The 17,451-nt window shown below is 42.5% G+C and overlaps 1 long non-coding RNA gene across 1 annotated transcript in view; it reads left to right on the forward strand.

Moving 5' to 3' along the window:
* Nucleotides 1–3,992: 3,992 nt before the first annotated feature.
* The window catches only part of LOC307209150, a 35,545-nt gene continuing 22,086 nt past the window's right edge, over nt 3,993–17,451 (forward strand). Inside the window, exons 1-2 of the long non-coding RNA XR_013835347.1 lie at nt 3,993–4,113; nt 10,027–10,124. This is a non-coding gene — a long non-coding RNA (uncharacterized lncRNA). The remainder of the gene's footprint in view (nt 4,114–10,026; nt 10,125–17,451) is intronic.

The following is a 17,451-nucleotide window of genomic DNA, read 5'->3' on the forward strand; positions in this document are numbered from 1 at the left end:
CCAACTGTAACTGCATTTAAAAAAAAGGAATTTACATATGATTAGTTGCACCCGAACAAATAGGCATGCACATTCATATGTACTTCCTATCAAATCAATGCAGCACAGATAAGAGCATTCATATTGATGTACATTCTGACAAACAAGAATCTGTATTGCTTTGTCTGTGGCATGGCAGAAGCAGAGGAGGGGCACCCCAGGAACTCTTTCACACAACCCATAGTTTGTTTTAAACTGTGGCTGAATGTGACACGTGGACCAGGTGAATATCAGTTAATATTGCATGGTTCTTCAGAGATATATACTGTGCATTTTTTTAAAAAAGTGCCTTAATTTAATGTTGTTATTTCATAGCATAGTTAACCTGAGATGCTGAGGCATCTAATCATAGCCTGCATTTTTATTAAGGCTTGATCAGGGCCTGTATTTTAAAATGAGCTTAAAGATTTTCAAATGTTCATGCCAGGCAGAAGACCAGCTGCCTAAGAACCTTGGCAAGATGTTTATTCTCCTGGACAAGGGGGCCCCCTGATTTATAGCAGAAAACAATTCTCAAAGTCAAAGGGAATTACAGGCTGACAGCCAAGGTTACACTGACCCTACATATTACAGAAGATAAAAAAGCAGAGAAAAACATAATTAAGAGTGGGTAAATAGTAAAATAAAACCATGTGCCTCCCATTCAACTTGAGCCATATTTTCCTAAGGTTGAAAGGTCAAGAGCAGTGAAAAAGGCAACTGGCTTGGCTGGAGAAGAGGTTTTCTTTCTATCTTATTTTGAGGCTGGAAACTGTTCCTTCCTTTTTTACTTTGAAAAGGTTTATTCTTCTAAAAAGCTATCTATGTTATGTATTAAATATATTGGCTTAAATGTAATTATGCAAAGGAATTAGAAGCTAAGAAATGTTAAATCCTTATGCTAGATTCTTATTTCATATAGTTGGAAGAGATCACAGGGGCCATCAGCCACCAGCCCAGCCCCCCCTGCCAAGCAGGAAACATCATTAGAGCATACATATGGTTGTCAGGCCTTTGTTTAAAAGACCTTCAAGAGAAGGAGATCTTTCAATGATGATGTAAATTCAAGATCCTTGACATCTGTTTAAGATAAAAATTTGAGATTAAACCATTTGTTTTGGAGGGCAATAGGGCGAGGTGAGCTGGTAATTAAGGTTCCTTGTTGAGACACATGTAAGATATATTACTACTTATTTGTCATTTATAGATAGAAGAATATATATCTTTTTGTTTCCCATAAAAGGACAAGAGGAAATGGGTGTATCTTTTGTGATTGGTTCTAGCAAACAGCCAATAGGAATTTCAACCAGGCTGATTGGACAGAGGCAGCCACAGGAGGAGCAAGGGGGCTGGATTAAGGAAATATAAGTGCTGGCCAGAATGGCAGGAGGCCAGGCCAGAGCTTGGTAACCATATACCACTGTGCCTCATATTTATTTGTCTGACAAATAAATTATTATTTTAATTTCTCTATTGCTGCGTTGAATATTTCATTCCAGCTAAGCGTTAACCACAAGCAGGGTGCTACAATGCCTCTATTCTGAAGAGCAGACTCAACACACAGTCATTTATCAGGTTTTTTTAAACTGTATTTACTTTGGAATTTACTTTGATGAAGCAAAAAAAGCATGTCAACATCACTTTGCTGCATGCCTGAACATGTTGAGTTCATTTGGGTATGTACATGAGTGTGGCAATGTTAATGTCATGCACATGCTTGAATGCACTTAAACTATTTCAGTGCAAGTCATTCAATCCTGGAGCAGTCTAGGTAATTCTGGAGCATGCCTGAATATAGCAGAAGACTTTTTCTGATCCCTTGTCCTTTCTGCCTCAGTTTATGAGACTAGATCATAACACAGAATGTTGGCATGGAGCATATAACCACCAGCTGAAGAAACCATCAACAAGGTTTACTGAACGGATGAATGAATGAATGAATGACTAGGGGGGACTCCCAGGGGAAGGGGAGAAACCCTAAAGCAGCCAAAAATGAGGTCTGAGTATGTAATGCTGACTGACCTGTTTTTCTTTGGTGAGGGAAAAGGGAAAATGAATTGTATGAGAGAGAAAATAAAAGCACACCACAATGCAACATTTTGTTGTAGGTTCCACTTTCTTCTCTGATGTTTAGAGACCTATCTCGCACAAAACGTGGATGTTAATTTTTCTACTCCAAGTCTTGTCAAAATGGGGCTTTAGAGCTCACTCACTTTCATTGGTTAAGGAGACATTCTAACAGCAATTTATCCAGCGCAGCCCCTCCTCGTTCTCCCTTCTATCTTTCTCACTGTAATGGGCAAGAACTGGACTTCGCTTCATACTGAGGATAGAGGAGGAATGCAGCTGTAAAGTACATCGCCAGCAAAGTTCTCCCTCCAACTTAGGCTTAGGATATATATTAAGCTTTGACTTAAGTAGCTGGATATAACATTTATACGCACAGAGACAAAGAAACCTACCAAGATGTATTCACCACCCTGTTGTGAACGGTCACTATGCTAATCTTGTAAAACTTCTGAGCTTCGCACAGGGATGGCAAGCCTGAACCTCTTGCACTGCATGGCCTTTTGGCTTATTTACAACCTTGTGCTGTTATGAAAGCACATGCTGCTGCTGCAACCTTGCTGACGCTAAGCATGTCTGTGTCTGGTAAAGGTAAAGGGACCCCTGACCATTAGGTTCAGTCGTGACCAACTCTGGGGTTGCGGTGCTCATCTCGCTTTATTGGCTGAGGGAGCCAGCGTACAGCTTCCGGGTCATGTGGCCAGCATGACTAAGCTGCTTCTGGTGAACCAGAGCAGCACATTGAAACGCCGTTTACCTTCCCGCCGGAACAGTACCTATTTATCTACTTGCACTTTGACATGCTTTTGAACTGCTAGGTTGGCAGGAGCTGGGACCGAACAACGGGAGCTCACCCTGTCGTGGGGATTCGAACCACCGACCTTCTGATCGGCAGGTCCTAGGCTCTGTGGTTTAACCCACAGCGCCACCCGCAATTTATACCAAAGGCATACACATGATGTATGTGTACCTTCCAGATGTTTGGTGCTCCAGTTCCCATCAACCCTGGCCAGTGCAGCTAGTGGCCAAGGATGATGATAGCTAGGAGTCTCAAAACACCAAAAGGGCACCACGTTGGCCATCTCTGCACTGCAGCACACAGCAGTCCTCAGGCAATGCACCTTGGGAGCTGGGTCAACGATCCTTGATATGAGAGCAGGAGTTATTGGTTGCATGCATGTCCCTGGAGCTCCTTGAAATTCTTGCTCCATCGAACCTTGGTTCCTTCACCACCCCTGCCTCAGAAATCTGAACTCCGTCCTTTCAACTCCCGCCCTTTCAAGCCCTGTGCGGAGAATGCACCATTATGCGAGCGGAGGGGGGAGGAGAACGTTCATTCCAGGAGGAATGAACTACCAGAGAGGGAATGGGGAGGGGGGCTGGAGGAGGAGGAAGGGAGTGGGGACCAGGGCGGAAGAACCCAAGCATGGGAGATTGGAGGGGGGAGCTTGTGGACAGTACCACTAAATGAAGGAAACTGGGGTCATATCTAACAAAGTGAGCAATGAGACTGTACCACAGCGTGAAGCGTAAAAAAAAAAAAAGCCTTAGGAGAGCTGTGAGGTGAAAGGAAGCTACCTCCATCGCGACCCGAATACAGCTAGCCGCAATCTTTTCCTCTCCCTCTCTCTTAACTTTTCTTCTCAGTCCATTGCTGCCGTTAGGAGACGCCCAACAACCGTTCCGCTCGACTAGCTGTTATCGCGATAACATTAAAAAAAGCGAGCGCGGGAGGGGGAGCAGTAAAAGAGGGCGACGGTTGAAACCGTTTGATTGGTCGTCTTCCTATGAAAGGGGCGCGGCTACGCAAGTAGTGCACAGAACTGGCCCTTTTCCGCGCTCGGCGCGCGGTCGCTGTCGTAAGCGGTCGAAGAAAGGGGGCGGAGCAAGTCGTTAGCGGCTCTGGGGAAGGAAACCGTTGGGGAAACCAGGGCGGGGGGAGGGTCAGGTTACTCTGAGGTGATGGAGGAGGAGGAGGTTGCTTTCCTTCGCTCTGTTTTCTTCTTTCTCCTTCGGTGAGAGAACCCAGTACTTCGGGTTTCTTGCTTAGGAGGCAAAAAAAAAAAAGGTGTCGAAAAGGTGTGTTTACCGTATGTAATAGTACTTTATAGCTCAGTATTTTCTTCTATAAGTTTCATATCAATTCCACTCGTCCCCCAACTAGGAATTGCCATTTACACTTCTCCATCTCTAGTCTTGGGTCTCTCTTTTCTTGCCCAACAGAATCAGCAGCTTATTGGGACTTATGGTATGTCTGAGTAGACCTACTTCGGTTTGTACTTACAAACTGCCAACCTCATAAGTAAGCAACAAGTGCAACCTTATGCAAGTCTAGTCAGGAGCAAGTCCCACTGTGTTCGGTGTGATTTACTCCCTCATAAGTGATATGGGAAGGCCTTTCTCCCCCTGCTGTTCACAATTTATAGCATGTTAAATACTTTATAAACATGCCAACTCAAACTACCCTATAGGAAGGATCCTGCTGAACTGTTAGGTCTTGGGGGTCAAGTGAAATCTCTGCTCAGCAAGTGGCAGGGATTGATGGACCAAAGTTTGTACCGCTCACTTTTACAACTTTGCCACTTGTGCCAGCCAGGGTGGAGGGAAAACTCTGGTGCTGTGCTGGTGCAGTGAAGAGGATGACTACTTCTGACAGGGGAGGTGATGGTATCTTCCACCTGCCCAATGTTTGGGCTGGCAGATTGGGCTACAGCTTGCCTGCAGAGCTTTCCCTCCAATGACAGAGTCAGACAAAGCTGTGCAGATGGACACCTCTAGCGTTGCAGATCAGGTGTTTGGGCTACTGTTTTACTGGTTTGACTTGTAAGCTGCTCTACCAATCCCTAGCCGCAGTTAGATCTGGTGCTTCAATAATATCATTATCAGAGATGTGATGGTTCCTAAAAGGGAATAAGAAATGACTTCTCATGTCTTTCCCTCCTTTAGCAGTATGACATTCTTGCCTCCAGGCCAAAAACGGTGGAATATTCCTGACTGTGCTTTCATGCAGTAATGGCAAATAAGCTTTAAATAACTAATTAAAGCACAGTTTAAGCTACTGCCATAACAAAAGACACATTGATCAAGTAGAAATGAAAGGAATGTCACTCAGCACTTTGGCATACCGTCTGCTGATATTTGGCTGGCTACCTCATAAAGTAATATTGTTAGGATTAATGGGGGGGGCGGGGAATCTGAAGATGACTTACACATTGTTTTATCCATGGTGGATAACCTCTTGGAAGCATCATTGTGGGAAATAGGCTCAAATTCTGCAGTTGGAACTGTCACTATAGGTGGGTGCTCTATTTGAGAGACCATGACCTTTTTTATTTGTGGCTTAACAAGTTAGTTACATGTTCTGCAATGAAAGTTTACATGTATTCTGTTCATGAATGGAGGAACTTCATTAGCAGGGATGGAGAACCAAGGTGGTATGTGGCTCTCCAGACCTTTCTATCTTCTCAAACACTTCTCCAGGCCACATCCCGCACTAGATTTGCGCATTCCTTGAGTGTTTTTGCTGCACCGCAGTGTGTCCTTGAACTTTGATTCTTGCTTGCCTGAATGGAGGATTGAGGTGGGTGGGTGTGGGTGTAGAAACTAGCATACTGTGCAAAGGTAAAATTCATATTCTTTGCTGTGCCCACTTTTGTCTCTGGCTTCAGCCACAGTTGGCAAATCCTGGAAGCTTGCCTAAAAAGGAATGTCTGCTCTTTTGGAGGTCAAGGATGAACTAACCAGAAACATCATTCCCCCTTTGCCTCCAAGCAGTGGCCACGGCAGCAGCTGACCAACAGCTGAAGCAATGCGCATGGCCCTATGCATCAGACCTGGTAGTAGGATCTTCTTTGTTTGGGCTCATAAAGTTGGTGCAGGTGTGGGCTGTTGCTGGGTCATCACCAAAGGGACACAGAGCAGGGGCAAGAGCTGATGTATTTTGGTTGATAATGTTTGTGGCCTGATGCATATTTTAGACCTTTACTGTAAAGCAGGGGTGAATAACTGATGGACATATATATGACCTCAGAGGCAGGAAAGGTGGGCATGGTATGCCCCAAATTACCTGATAGGCCTATCTCTGATACCTGGTGGGCTTAATTAGGCCTGCAGGCAGGAGGATCCTTGTCCCTGTCCTACAGGGCATGTGGTAGCAATTTTTTTAAAAAACAAATCATTAGACTTTGAAAATATAGAGCATTGGCCTCTATTTAAAAATAGAGAACAATTGAAGAGCATTGACCTCCAAAATATTATAAACTGGAAATTGCCTCTCTGACATAAGTGTTTATCTACAGCTTTAATGTCTTATGAAAAGACATTTGTTAATTTTAACACTAGGTGGCAGTTAAACACAACTAACAAAGTCAGAAATTGCTTAAAAATAATCACAGCACAATTTTTTAAAAACATTCTCATCCAGCTTGCTATTAATTATATTCCCCAAAAGATGTCATGGACTGATATTATCAGATATATACAAATAATTACAGGAAAGTAAAATGAAATCCTTAAGTATACAATGTGCGATATATTATTTTGGATAGTAATATGGCACCTACTCCTTTTTATGTTGATAATATTTTAGCTTGTCATTTTTACTAGCATTTAGCACAGAGCATTTTATTGTTATGTGCTTTCATTTATCAATGCCAATTGGTGCCATATGCCACTTTAAAAAAACAAAAGGGCTTGTAATAGGTTTGTTTTGTAGACTGAGTTCTGAGTTGGTCTCCAAGAAATTGAAACAAAAGGCATCTCATTTTCAAGGAGTATCAGTTAAACCACTTATGTATAGAACTGAAAATATTATATATGCCCTTGGCAACTTCATGTTTCAGCCACTTGTATGTATAATCTAATGGATGGTCTCAGAGTACATGGTTTTTGTATGACTGTTGAACCTAAGCACAGGAAATCATTGGAAGTTGCTTTGAGTTTCCTAAGGAAGGTATGTGTGTCTATTTGCATGCCTTCCTAGCCATTATTTCTTCCTTCCCAGCAACTATTTAACTGTTTCTGCTTCTCCTTCTTCTAGAAGCAGCACTAAGTATAATCAATAAATAAGTACAATAAATATTGAAACGGGTTGACCCCTGAAGGCATACTCTTCCATTGTCTCCCTAGACAGATGGCCGTCAACTACAACATCAACCTAGTTCAGAAGTCAAAATAAACACAAGTGTATTACTGCCTCCAACTGTGGAGGCAGAGCACAGCCGTCATGGCTAGTAGTCATGGATTGCCCTATTCTCCATGAATTCCCCTGCCCTCTTTTAAAGGCATCCAAGTTGTTGGCCATCACTGACATCTGTAGGAGTGAGTTACATACCGTATTTTTCGCTCCATTGGACGCACCCGACCATAGGGCGCACCTAGTTTTTAGAGGAGGAAAACAAGGAAAAAATATTCTGAATCAAATGCTGTATAAACTACTGTATTTAATAAACAACCGGTATATCAGAATCACATTACAGCCATGTAAAGTGAACGGCAGTCAACAATGGCATTAAGAACCATCATCACTGTCATTAACAAATGAAGAGAGACTTTAAGGTTTGAGTACTCTTCTAGTCTTCTGTGAACCCCAAGAACTCATCACTGCTAAAGTCAGAATTTATGAAGCTCAGTTGCTCACAGTCACTGGCATCACTTTCTTCGCTATCTTCATGTAAAATACCATCTTCGTATCCATCCAAAGCATTGCTAATGCCACATTTATTCCTCTCAATCCTCTTCCTCCCCTCTCTCAGCGAACAGCCTGCCAGCTGCTCGCAAACATTCCCTTTACTTGAATTACAGTCAAGAAACAACCAAGCAGAGCTTCTCAGCGGCAGGCTTGGGAGGTTTCCTTTCCCCCACTTTTTCCTCCCCCCCCCAGCAGAACAGTCCCCTTTTCCAGCCTCCTCCTCTCCATCCCTTTCACCCAAAATCCTCAGGCTGCCGGCAGATGAGCGCGGCTCTCCCCCCCCCCCCCGCCCCCATTCAGCAGCCCAGGAGTGCGCGGCATGGGCGCACAGCCCTCCCCTTGCTCCAAAGCTTCCCGGGGCTGCAGAGGGAAGCCGAGGCTGCCGGCAGATGAGCATGGCTCTCCCCCCCGCCCCCATTCAGCAGCCCAGGAGTGCGCGGCATGGGCACACAGCCCTCCCCTTGCTCCAAAGCTTCCTGGGGCTGCAGAGGGAAGCCGAGGCTGCCGGCAGGGGAGCGCGGCTTTCTCCCCCCCCCCTGCCCCCATTCAGCAGCCCAGAAGCGCGAGGCATGGTCGCACAGCCCTCCCCTTGCTCCAAAGCTTCCCGGGGCTTCAGGGGGAAGCCGAGGCTGCCGGCAGGGGAGCACGGCTCCACCACCACTACCAAAGACCAGTCCAAGAGTGTGCCGCACTCCGGCAATTTGGCTCAAGGGACCACACATTCGCTCCATAGGGCGCACAGACATTTCCCCTTACTTTTTAAGAGTAAAAAAGTGCGTCCAGTGGTGCGAAAAATACGGTAGCTTTCTTTTATCTGTCCTGAATCTTCCAACATTCAGCTTCATTGGATGTCCACAGGTTCTAATATTGAGAAACCTCCTTCATAGGGGAGTTGATCCATCCCCTTGATCATTTTGATTGACCCTTTTTAAAGCTTTTCTAGCTCTACAATTTCCTTTTCAATGTTTCTTTTAGGCATCAAATTTAGTGTCATCACAATGTTTTAGCAGTCATATGCATGGGTAAACAAGAATGTTTTTAAATTCCCCCTTATAGTCAATAATGAGACAGGAAGACAGACAGGCACACTTCACTGTATATATTGGGAAAGAAGTAAATATCCCAGCAGCTTGAAACCTAGGGTTGATAGTGGTTGAGGTACTAACCACAGGGTTCTGGATGGAATACGACAATTGCAAACTTCTTCAGCAATGTGCCACTAGCAAAGGGAGTAAGTAAGAAATTTTTACTCTGGTTGCCACATTGGAAATCCCATCAGAAGCAGGACTGTGGTTCTTCTTGGTTCAACACATAACAATACAGGAATCTCAGACCACAATTCAAAATCTGAATTCCAAGCCAGAGTTCATTTTTATTATATTAAAACTACAACTAGTATGGACACCTGTGACCAAATGATCTCCACATCTATAGGATGTGGAGTGATGCAAATATGATTGCACATAGGCTGCTCAGGTAGCTTGCACTATAGTTGCAGGGTCTGTGAGATTTGTTATTCCAGTAATTCACAACACATTATTTTTGGGTAACTGTTATATGTATGTTACTGGCACAATATATATTTATGTTTTAAAGTAAGTGGAGTCAGTCAGACCACACTTATTTTTTGTGTATGTTGTGGTATTTTACATTGTGGGTTGTAGTTGACCTTACAGAGTTATTTTCTGTAAATGGGCACTCCTGAGCATGAGAGTTCTGGCCCGCCTTTTCAGACAACATCACTTTTTGGGCTTGGGGGTTCATTCTGTTTCTGCCTCTGAAGGCAACCACAGCAATTCTCTTAAGGGCTCTTCCTGGACCATTGGCTTGGGATGCTGCTGGTTTGGAGGATTCCGGCTCCTCTTCTGAGGATTGATCCCCAGTGATATTAGCAAAGTGAACAATTTCCCCTAAAGCATATTTTGCCCACCATTGCCAGTCATCATATAAACTGTGGCCAAAGCAAAAGGAGGATATGCATTTAATTGAATATGGTGAAAAAGGTCTACAACATTTTTATGGTGTGCATTTCCACAAATGAAGGTTGGCCTATAATATTTTTACCAACAATTTAACAATAAACAAGCACACAAATAAATCATGCTGAGGTGCACCCATAATTGTAAGGCCTGAGGAGATTATAATGATGCATCCCCAGTTGCTGCCATTGGCTACAGACTACCTGTGACATCAGAAAAGGACATGGCAGCTGAGTGGATATAAAGGTGGGCCTTTGTTTCTTTCTTCAACAGAACACAGTAGGAAACAACTGACATTCAGTATTGCCCAGTCTTCCTGCACTTGGGAGGAAACAAATTGACAATTGGACAGACGCGATCATCTGGCTATGGTATGCTATCGAGTGATAATAAGGCAAGTTCACTTGCTGAGCAGGATTGTGGCTTGAAGGTGTGACAGCAACAATTTCACCCCCGGTGCCATTGGCCCTGCCCTCACTTAAATATAGTACACCCACCTCACAGAACACCAATTCCACAAATTCCTACAAACTACCCCAGATTATCCTGTGGGGGACTTGTGTGAGGGCAAATTTAATAATTTGGAGTCTCAGGCAGGATTTGATCAAATAAACAGGAATGATGTTATTAAACAAAGGAAGTTTATGACACAAAGTAGGTAAAACATAAGATACTTCAGAGTATGTTATTTCATTTCAGTTCTTTCTCAGTTGTTGCACAGCTGTTGCCGCTTAATACCTTGGTTCTTCCTGTCAGTTACACACCCCTTAGACAACCCTACTCCTGAGGTACTCCAAGTAACAGACCCAAGGGATCACCACATCCCTCTTAACTGGTTTGGGAGTCTTCTCTTTTTATAGAAGAATCTCTCCCCTCCTGACTGGAATGAGTCCTAAGTAGACTGTATTCTCACAGCTTCTACTTCTTCTGGTTACAGGTAGGTAGCCGTGTTGGTCTGCCGTAGTCGAAACAAAACAAAAAAAATAACATGAAAACTCATACCAATAACTAACTTAGTTGGTCTCTAAAGTGCTACTGGAAGGAATTATTTTATTTTATTTATTTTGTTTTGTTTTACTTCTTCTGGCTCAGCCTCAGCCTCCCAGTTAATTCCTGGCCTAATTACTCTTCCAGGACACCACACACTGTCCTTCATACTAAACTCACGAGTCTTCTTTCTCTAGCTTTTGATATATTCCTCAGAGTGGATGTTTCTACCCAGAACCAACTCTCCTCTCACTCCCTATCTTCCAACCTATTCTCCCAGCCTCTATCCCAGGCATAGGCAAACTCCGGCCCTCCAGATGTTTGGGACTACAATTCCCATCATCCCTGATCACTGGTCCTGTTATCTAGGGATGATGGGCTGGAGTTTGCCTGTTCCTGCTCTATCCCAACCTACAAACTGACTCTCAAAATCATTTCCTTTTCAACTCCCTCTCCTGGAACCCCGGCCAATCAGAGGCTGCCATTCAATAACCATTTTCTGGCAGGGAAAAAGAAAAAGAAAACACTTGGGGACCCAACCTGCCCAGCAAAACAAACTTTTCCATCACAGAAGGCGGCTGAAATCCATGGTGGCAGATGGTGGTGGTGGAAGGTGGTGGGTGGAGTTCACATTTGGAAGCTGGTAGATGTAAAGCTGAAGCAGGCTGATATTTGTGGATGCAAATTGGTTGAAATTCACCTTCGGAAGCCAGTCAACAGAAGTCAGTGGAAATCTGAGCTGCAGCAGGGACAAGAATGTGAATGAAGGTACAGTGAAAGAGAAATGAATGATATTCTTCATGGAGGTTGGCTGGCATATGCTTGTGTTGTGAGTGGAAGGGTTTGAATGTGGTGAAAGCAAAGAGTGTACATGTGTGAATATGATGTGTGAAAGGAAAATGGTGGATATTCATGAATAGGTAAAACCCTGGGAAGTTGGTGGGCTGAAGTTAGTGGATGAAGTTGCCAGGCAGAAGCTGGTGGAAGTCCTGGGTAACGCGATCAGATGGTACCCATCCTCTTTAAGGTCTGTTTTGTTCTTCCATGGATGTCTGAGCTGGAATAGCACCCCAACCGGTGAAAGCAATGAAGAGAACTTGTGCAAGCCAGTTTATATTTCTAAATCCCGCTCCCCGAATACAGCCATGTGTATTGTCTGTTCTGTCTTTTCCTTCACAGATAATGGAAGGTCAGATACCAAAGTTTATGGTGTGACCCCGCCCACGCCCCTGTATGAAGGGTGGGCTGTATATTTTAAAATGAAAAATCACTGCGGAGGTGCCCCCACAATTTTCAGGCCTAGGGGGCTTGTGCTGATGCCTCCCCAGCAGTTGCCATTAGCTACAGACTGCCTCTGATGTCCAAATGGACATGGTGGCTGAGTGGAAGAGGCAGCTGTAAGTAGGACGGGGAAGGAAGGAAGAGCCCCAGAAGAAGGTTGAGGGAACCTGGGGCAGGCCCAGCTGACAACAGAAGGGAAATCAGGGTTGGCTCCTTCCTGTCTACTTGAGTTGTCATCTTACTGCTCTCTCATGGTTGCTGTGCCTGTCACACCCACTTAGCTGTAAACCCCCCCCCCCACCTTATTTTGTCATGGAGAGTCCCATCTCCACATCCCAAATAAACCTTTAGGATACCTAGAATAGCATCAGATTTTTACTTTATTGGCAAAAGTTCCAAGAAACAAATGTCAAAGAACCTTTTTGAAGAGCAATTATTCCAACCAGCAACCAATATTAGGATTTCAACCAATGAAATTCTTGTACTGCCTTTAAAATTAGTTTTAAAATCCTGAACCTAGGCAGAGAAAGACTTCTAATGCCTGTATTGAGGGAGTCAGTTCAAAGAGTTTAGCCTTTGGTAAAAGGCATCATACTGCTTAAATAATGGCATGTAAGGAAAGGTCTTAACCTCTGAATACCTATTTTGTAATGATCATATAAAAGTACTCTTTAAAAACTATTGGAAACAGGCAATGCAAAATGTTAACACTGCATTAAGACACAATTTGTGCCTGGATGTTTCCTTAACATTAACATGCATGCATTTTGGAGCAAGAAGCCAAGCAAGGATTCTTTATTACATAAAAAGTTGATACATCACACTGACAAGGAATACCACAGTGTAAATGTTAAAAAATCAGTATAGATCTCTCCCTCTGTAGGGCAGGCTGTATCTGGAATAATAGTACAGTGGTACCTCAGTTTACGGACTTAATCTGTCCCTGAACCAAAACCAAAACCGTTCTTAATCCGAGGCGTGCTTTTCCTAATGAGGCCTCCCACCGCCGGTGCCCTTCCACAGTTCGGCTTCCATTCGTATACCGAGATAAAGTTCTCAAACCAAGAAACTATTTCCGGTTTTGCGGAGTTTGTAAGCCAAATCGTTCTTAAACCGGACTGTTCTTAAACCGAGGTACCACTGTACTGAAGACATCTAATTTCAAAAGGTTAATGATGCCTTTGTGTAAGAGGCTTGTAGGACTCACAGAGCAGAAAATAGTCTTAACCATGCTTTGCACTCGAGAAATGCAAAGGTGAGCAGTTGGTACAGTGAGCTTCACATTAACAGTGTGCTTCACATTCACTGTTAAATATGGCCTTTTCTGTCAGTTCCCTTCTTTTGCAGCATTTTTAATCAAGGAATGTGTTTATAAGAGGACAGTGCATTTGATCTTTGTTTAGAGTTCTTTATTTATATGGAGTTATAGTGTATGGAGTATTGAGTGGAATTTCCTTTTAGGCATAATATAGGAATGTGCTCAAAACAGCTCCTCCCTGTTGAGGTAGGATCACTTAACATCAGGTAGTGTTTTTATTACATTGTGTAACTTTCTACCCCCTCCAGCAGTTGGCAGTAATGAGGGATGGAAAGAGTACTCCTAAATATTGAAGTGTCCCCCACAATGCTGTGGACCCATATCTGCCTACCTTATTTCTTGTGCTCTCCTACGTATTATATATTTTAAAATTTGGCTTTGAATGGGGTGCCCTATGTCCATTCAAGATGCAGCCCAAGCTATAACATTAGTAGGCCCAAAGTCCGCAATGCTTTGTGCAGAGCCAACTTGATCTGCAATCCTATGCATGCTTACTCGGGAATAAGCTCTGCTGAACATAGTGGGTCTTTTGAGTAATCGTATTTCGCTCAGGCTGGATTTGAGGCTGAAGCGTATAGTATCTGTGAAAGCCTATAGTTAATATAACAGGAAATAAAGTAGAACTGGCTGTCATTCCCAGGTAATTAATTGAGTTTACAATCAAGATCAGCTTTGGAGTGCAGAACTTGCCCAGAGAGTCTAATCTCTCTTTTATTTAATATAAAATGGTTTTCTGTGTTCTTGTAGAATAGTTCAATGAAACTCAGATTGAAGTAGATACAGTAACAAGAAATAGCAAACCTAAAACTTCTACTGTTCCTAAAGGGCTTTGTATCTCCAATTAACAAGTCAAGACCAGAGTCATCTCTCATTTTCAGAGTGAACAGATGGCACAACTGTTGGGAGATCAGACAGAAGAATCTAATAAAGTCAAACAAAAATCTGCTCTCAACACCTGTGTGTCTCATAAAACGGTGAAAAATTCAAAGTCCTGAAAATAGTTGTTAATTTTTTAGATTTTAATCCCAGAAAATATACCATCTTCATCCATCCATGTTCTTTTAATGAAAAACAAACAAAAAAAATAATCAGTTTGATTTCAAAAGAATAGCACACTGCTAGGGAGAGTAATTGAACAAATGACAACTGGATTTTGATGCTTTCGTTTGTATTTTTATTATTAAAAAATCATTAGTTTTCCAACATACCCCCAATAATAGCCAAAATATAACAGTAATTAATTCCCAAATTATACAATTATCAAAGAGCCATTTTAGTTAAAATGACTCCCCACATGATGGTTTGAGTGCATTTCTAATCTTACATTACTGCGTTCCATAAGCTTAATTAATTTCAGTTACATTTCAGTTATAATAATAATCCCTTAGTCAACAGCTACATAATTAATGATTTCCATTCCTGATGTTACAGTATATAAATTTATAAAGCTTCAAATGAGGAACTCAAACTATTATCTTTATTCTGTCCTGCATATGAAAACTGTTATATCCCCAGAGATTCCTTCTGTCCATATATGGTGTTATCTCTTTCACTTCCCAGCTGTTGTTTCCTCCCATCGTGACTTGGGGTCGAACTTAATCTCAAAGTTTCTCAGAGGTTTTATATCTCCGTCCCTTGTTTTGATGTCTCAGAACAGGTGACAGTCTGCTAAAAACCATTCTGTCTCACTAGTAAAACATGTCACAGATCTTCGCCATTTCCCCCTCAGCCTAGGAAAAGGTGGGCAGATTTTGAACGTGCTGAAGATTTAATACTCCTTTCCAACTCCCAGAATCTCTGCAGCGTTCTTATCACAGCCCCCAAATTCTTTTCTTTCCAGCAAGAGATTTGTGGCCCAATTAAACTTAAATTACATTCCGTCAGTAGCAACCACAAATCTCAGTCTCTTTTTTCTGTTGTTTTTAAACAGAAGTGAGGGGAATTACTCTGTCTTTCCAAAACAGTCATACTTGAGCTTCTCCCCTCCTTTCTTCATTTCATATCACACAGTTTCCATTTTTGCTTGTTAATATCAATATTGCTCCAACGTCCCTTCCTCACTTGTAAATATAATTTTATCTTATATTCCGGAGATGGCTGCCGAATCATAAATATATAAAAGAAGCTTAGAATAAACAAACCATGGGCTTCCCTCTTCCCAACTGACTCTTACACTGAAGAAAATCTTATTTCAATTCAAACCTTTGATCCATGTAGCTGGTATATTCAACAGTATGTTGTTGTAAGCCTTTTCCATCATGCACCCGTAGTTTAAAGCCAATTAAAGATCCAATTAAACTGAGAACCTCTGCTTCTTAATGGCAGTGTTGGAGGATTTTCACCAGGTGGAGTGCTTTTGCCTCCCACATTCCATGCTGGAGTGAGAACCAGGTACTGAGATGAACTGCAAGTAAAGCCCTTTTGCAAGGATGATTTACCCTCAATCATCCCTGTTTTTAGTTCTCTGATGATCCCCCATTGTCATGGGAGCTGCTTCCATTAAGGCAGGTGGGACTGGAAGCCTTGATGCTTCCCTTTTTAATTCACAGAAGCATCAAGGGCCATTGATTGGCAGCGAAGACAAAACATAAACCAGGGGTGATCAATAAAGACTGAGTTAATCTGAGCACAGGAAACATTGTCAGGAGCTGGCTGCCTAACACAACAGCATTGATTTTTTTTAAAAAACTAAGTCAATAGTTTCCTGAAGAAGCAGCTTATGACATTTAAACCCACTGCATACAAATGGCATGGTTACTTATAATTAAATATGACTATTAGCAGAGTCTGGAATCTTAAAGTCATTAACTGTTGTTACCTACAATGTTGGGATTTCCTGATGCAGTTAGTTAGTTAACTGAGCCTTATCGCCACTAGTGGGAAGTGTTGGGAACAGTTAATTATACTGTAGCTTTTCTAATTACACGTGAAGCAGCAATAACAGGGCAGCAGCCCCACTGACTTTCATATGAAAAAGTTTTAGGTATTTATTTTCTACACAGTCCTTTCAAGGATACCATGTATTTCAGAGTTGTCTGGATTTATAACTAGGTACCTCAGTTCAGAAAGAGAGACCTGCAAGTTCAGTGTCCCATGATTGATGATGCAGATGGTGCCCCTGAACATGTATACCTGCTGCAGAACTCCCATGGGAAGTGCATGAGCATATTGTTTCTCATAGCAAGCTACTGTTAAATGAAGTACTTTAAGCTTTTATCTTATTACTGGATAGCCATAAAAGAGGATAAGGCACTCAGTAGCTACTAGCTATGATTGCAGTGTTGTACCTCCATTCCCAAAGGCAGTATGCTTCTGAAGACCAGTTGCCAGAAATCACAAGTAGGGAGAGTGCTGTTGCACTCAGGTCCTGCTTGTGGGCTTCCTGTAGGCATTTTGCTGGCCACTGTGAAAACAGGATGCTGGACCAGATGGGCTTTTCATCTATCAAGCAGGACTCATTATTGCCAGCATGATGTCCAGTGAATTGTGGGAACATACTTTGAGATTAAACTATGAGATGTGTGAATTCTTGCATACAATAAGCAGCTTATTTTTATTTGCCCCATACATTGGGGAATATATATTATTGCTTTTCAAAGAGCTGGTTGTTGCTCACTTCTGTGCATCCACATTCATTGCTGACAGTTGGTTCCCTGACTTGTTAAGCATGACAGCCGTTGCCTATTTTCTTACTGTGAATTATGCTGGTTGCTGGATACAAGCTAGGTTTGACTTAGAGTGGGGATTAGCATTGGAGTTGCTGATGTCATAAATGCATTGAAAGCAAACAGACTGGTGATGGTATGGAATATTATTTATATTTCTTGGGTAAGTTGAGTATCCTGGAACATCTTGACTTGATGGGCTACCCAAGGATATTCATATGTGAACAAAAAGATGAACCTGGATTTTCTCCCTCCAGACCCAATATTTTATCAGTAACTCAATACCCTTTAAATCAAGAGGTAGACCACACTTTCAGAGTTGAGGGCCACATACTCATGCTGATGAACAAAGCAAAAATGGGTGGGAGGCCCCTTCTCTTTTTTTGCCCTTCCTGTTCTTTATCTACCCATCTTCCTTTCATTTTTTCTCTCACACATCTGTATACA

This window comes from Podarcis cretensis (genome assembly GCF_951804945.1).
Source record: "Podarcis cretensis genome assembly, chromosome: 2".
Lineage (NCBI taxonomy): Eukaryota > Metazoa > Chordata > Lepidosauria > Squamata > Lacertidae > Podarcis > Podarcis cretensis.